Source organism: Austrofundulus limnaeus, unplaced genomic scaffold, assembly GCF_001266775.1.
Source record: "Austrofundulus limnaeus strain Quisiro unplaced genomic scaffold, Austrofundulus_limnaeus-1.0 Scaffold179, whole genome shotgun sequence".
NCBI classification, from domain to species: domain Eukaryota; kingdom Metazoa; phylum Chordata; class Actinopteri; order Cyprinodontiformes; family Rivulidae; genus Austrofundulus; species Austrofundulus limnaeus.
Window position 1 is genome coordinate 991464 of NW_013952581.1, and position 5095 is coordinate 996558.

The following is a 5095-nucleotide window of genomic DNA, read 5'->3' on the forward strand; positions in this document are numbered from 1 at the left end:
AAAACACATTCAGAAGAAGACATGACCACTCATTACATCACAATGACCACACACCACAACATTATGACCACTCATAACAACACAATGACCACATATCACACTATGACCACTCATTGCAACACAATGACCACAAACCACAACATTGTGACCACACATTACAACACAATGACCATACACCACAACATTATGACCACTCATAACAACACAATGACCACATACCACACTATGACCACTCATTACAACACAATGACCACACACCACAACACTATGACCACACATTACAGCACAATGACTACACCACAACATTATGACCACACATTACAACACTATGACCACACATTTCGACTTTGTGATCACATACCACAACTCTTTGACTACACATTACAACATTATGTCCACACATCACAACATTATGACCACACATTGCAACATTATGACCACACACCACAACATTATGACCACACTACAACATTATGATCACACACCACACCCCTTTCCATGAGCTCACCACCTGTGGGAGGGGCTCTAGGGGTCGGGTGCATTGTGTGTTGGGCCGTGGTCGAAGGCGGGGAACTTGGCGGTCTGATCCTCGTTTACAGAAGCTGGCTCTGGGGATGTGGAATGTTACCTCTCTGGTGGGGAAGGAGCCTGAGCTGGTGTGTGGTGTTGAGAGGTTTTGTCTAGATATAGTTGGACTCTCCTCAGCACACCTCTCTGGCTCTGGAACCAGTCTCCTCGAGAGGGGTTGGACACTCTTCCGCTCTGGAGTTGCCCATGCTAAGAGGCGCCGAGCTGGAGTGGGTATACTTATTGCCCCCCATCTTGGTGCCTGTACATTGGGGTTCACCCCAGTAAACGAGAGGGTAGCCTCCCTCTGCCTACGTGTGGGGGGATGGGTCCTGACTGGTGTTTGTGCCTATGCGCCTAACAGCAGCTCAGATTACCCACCCTTTTTGGAGTCCTTGGAGGAAGTGCTGGAGAGCGCTGCTAACGGAGACTCCCTCATTCTGCTGGTGGACTTCAACACTCTTGGGTAATGACAGTGAGACCTGGAGGGGCGTGGTTGGGAGGAACGGTACCCCTGATATGAACCTGAGATGTGTTTTGTTATTGGACTTCTGTGCTCGTCATGGATTGTCCATAACGAACAGAATATTCAAGCATAAGGGTGTCCATATGTGCTCTTGGCACCAGGACACCCTAGGCCACAGTTCAATGATCGACTTTGTTGTCATCTCATCTGATCTGCGGCCGCATGTCTTGGACACTTGGGTGAAGAGAGGGGCGGAGCTCTCAGCTGACCACTACCTGGTGGTGAGTTGGCTCTGGTGGTGGGGGAGGATGCCAGTCAGACCTAGCAGACCCAAACATATAGTGAGGGTCTGCTGGGAACATTTGGCAGAGTCTCCTGTCAGACGGAGCTTCAACTCACACCTCCAGGAGAACTTTGAACACATTCCAGGGGAGGTGGGGGACATTGAGTCCGAGTGGGCCATGTTCCGTGCCTCCATTGTTGAGGCAGCTTACCTGAGCTGTGGCCGTAGGTTGTCAGTGCCTGTTGTGGCGGGAACCCTCGAACCCACTGGTGGACACCGGCAGTGAGGGATGCTGTCAGGCTGAAGAAGGAGTCCCATTGTGTCTTTTTGGCCTGTGGGATTCCGGAAGCAGCCGACAGGCATCGGCAGCCTAAACGAACTGCGGCTCGGGTGGTCACTGAGGCAAAGACTCGGGCGTGGGAGGAGTTCGGAGAGGCCAGGGGAAAAGACTTCCTTACAGCTTTGAGGCAATTCTGGTCCACCGTCCGGCATCTCGGAGGGGAAAGCCACCAACACTGTGGTGGGGATGTTGTGCTGCTGACCTCAACTCGGGACGTTGTGGGTCGGTGGGCGGAATACTTCAAAGACCTCCTCAATCCTATCGACACACCTTTGTGAAGATGGTGGATCTTCATGCCCTCCTCCTCACTAATCACCTCACCTGTTGGCGGTTTCCACTGATGAGCTCCTGGCCTTTATAAGCTCCACCTGAACTTCTGGTCTTCGCTGATGCATCTCTCTGTTATGGTAGAGTACTGAAGCCACTAAGTTAAAAAGTGTTATAGTTACTTACCTTTTGATATCTTTTAAGGTTCCACCACCAGGAAGTTCCCCCTGCCAGGATTGCCATTGGAAACTCTGCAATAGGACAAAACTGATAAGAACCTAGTTTTGAGTTCTGAATAAGCACCGGACCAAGAAAAAGTTTTACAAAGTTTATTGTGCAGAGGTGAATGAACCAGGAAGCGCTTGGACCGGATTCTCGTCAGATCTAAACTCAGAAAATTCAGATTAGTGGCAGAATGATATAGGAGGACTTTCCAAAGAATTAAAGCCACTAACCTGTTTCCAGTTGAAGGACTCCAGACGGAAACTTTGATGGAAGGGTTTGCATTCCAGCACAGTGCGGTGACTTCACCGTTAGTTTGTTTGGAGTATTTGGGTCCAAAAGGCAAGTTCTGATAATCCGTGGGACAGGCGTGGATCAAGATCCAGGTGGTCAGATGGCTGGAGGTACCGATCAGGGGTGAGGCAAAGAGCAGGAGTCCAAGAAGCAAGGTGTGAGTTGTTACCGGTAAAGCAGATGGCAGGTATAATCTGTTAGGGGCTGAGGCGAAAATCGTTGAACCAGGGGACAAGAACAAGGTCGGGATCAAGAGGTAAAAACGAGACATGGATGAAAACGTTGGAGAACCACAGGCAAGCTGATGATAATCTGGCAGTGAACTGAAGAGTGAGACTGGATTATATGCTGCAGGAAACAGGTGAGTGAAATGAGCTTGATTAGGGTTTCTATGAAGGGAGGGGCGAGAGCAATGAGCAGGAGCTGGATGTGAGCTGTAAGGCTGGGAACAAGACTATGAGGAGAAACTGGAACATGAAATAAGATAACAAAACTAAATTGAGGCATGATCTGGACAGACAGGGACAGAATCATAACAAAAACACAACAAGGTTTCACTGTTTGGGTGTCTCATTGCCTCTTGCTATTCTGCCTGAAGATTTGTATACTCACCTTGGATTTACAAATCTCCTCGCCTACAAAAACCTGTAAGAAAAAATAAAGTTTATTTTTCATCACAATATTCATCATCTACTTCTCAAAGACGTTGTGGACTTACCTTGGACTCTTCCCCTTTTTCAGATAGATGACCACTGCTGCACCTGTAAATAAAAACACTTACCTTTTTGTAATCCTTGTCCTGTGTCTTCAACACCACTCACAGTCTGACATTTTTTAGTCTAATGTCAAACTTCCCATGAGGAAGCAGAGCCTGATGACGCTGAGTCGGACTCTCCAATCTCTGGTACTGAGGTCACTGAGTTGGTTAAAAAGCTCCTTGGTGGCAAGGCGCCAGGGGTGGATGGGATTCTCCTGGAGTTCCTTAAGGCTCTGGATGTTGTGGGGTTGCATTGTTTGATGCGACACTACAATATCGCATGGATATTTGGAGCAGTTCCCCTGGACTGGCAGACCGGGGTGTTGGTCCCCCTATTTAAAAAGGGGGACCGCAGAGTGTGTTCCAACTATAGGGGGATCACACTTCTAAGTCTCCCTGGTAAGGTCTATTCAGGGGTCCTGGAGAGGAGGGTCCATTGGATAGTTGCATCTCAGATTCAGGAAGAGCAGTGTGGTTTTCATCCTGGTCCTGGAACAGCGGACCAGCTCTACACCCTCAACAGGGTCCTCGAGGGTGCATGGGAGTTTGTCCAACCAGTCTACATGTGTTTTGTGGACTTGGAGAAGGCGTTCGACCATGTCCCTCTGGGACTCCTGTGGGGGGCACTCCGGGAGTGTGGGGTACCAGGCCCGTTGATACAGGCTGTCAGGTCCCTGTACAACCGGTGCCAGAGCTTGGTCCATGTTGCTGGTAGTAAGTTGGACTCATTTCCAGTGGGAGTTGGACTCCGCCAAGTCCATCTCAGATTCAGGAATTTCTCACAGATTCTGTTCATAACTTTTATGGACAGAATTTCTTGGTGCAGCCAAGGTGTTGAAGGGATCTGTTTTGGTGACCTTAGGATTGCATCTCTGCTTTTTGCGGATGATGTGATCTTATTGGCCTCATCAGATCGTGATCTCCAACTCTCACTGGAGCAGTTCGCAGCTGAGTGCGAAGCGGCAGGGATGAGGATCTGTGCCTCCAAATCTGAGACCATGGTCTTAAGCCAGAAAATGGTAGCTGCCTTCTCCGGTTCAGGGAGGAGGTCCTCCCCCAAGTGGAGGAGTTTAAGTATCTCGGGGTCTTGTTCACGAATGAGGGAAGAATGGAGCAGGAGATCGACAGGCAGATTAGTACTGTGTCTGCTTTGAAGTGGGCACTGTACGGTCTGTCGTGGTGAAGCGAGAGCAGAGCCAGAAGGCGAAGCTCTCGATTTACCGGTCGTCTACGTTCCTACCCTCATCTATGGTCACAAGTTTTGGGTAGTGACCGAAAGAACAAGATCGCGGATACAAGCGGCCAACATGAGTTTCCTTCGCAGGGTGTCTGGGCTCTCCCTTAGAGATAGGGTGAGAAGCTCAGTCATCCAGGAGGGACTCAGAGTAGAGCCACTGCTCCTCCATGTCGAGAGGAGCCAGCTGAGGTGGCTCGGGCATCTGGTTAGGATGCCTCCTGGACACCTCCCTGGTGAGGTGTTCCGGGCACGTCCCACCGGGAGGAGGCCGACAGGCAGAGTCAGGACACACTGGAGGGACTGTTTCTTGGCTGGCCTGGGAACGCGTTTGGATTCCCCTGGATGAGCTGGCCCAAGTGGCTGGGTAGAGGGAGGGTCTCTGCTTAGGCTGCTGCCCCCACAATCCGACCCTAGATTAGAGGAAGAAAACGGACGGATGGACGGACCACAACTCTATGACCACACATTACAACGTTATGACCACACAACACAACATTATGACCGCTCTTTACAACATTACGACCACATATTACAAGTCAATGACCACACACCAGAACATGACCACACATTACAACCTTATGACACACACACACACACACACACACACACACACACACACACACACACACACACACACACACAAACTAACACAAACTTCCATC

The 5095-nt window shown here is 49.9% G+C and overlaps 1 protein-coding gene across 1 annotated transcript in view; it reads left to right on the forward strand.

Annotated features, from left to right (window-relative positions):
* Positions 1-5095, forward strand: part of filip1b (filamin A interacting protein 1b) — a gene marked incomplete in the record, with an annotated part of 19557 nt that overhangs the window by 13554 nt on the left and 908 nt on the right.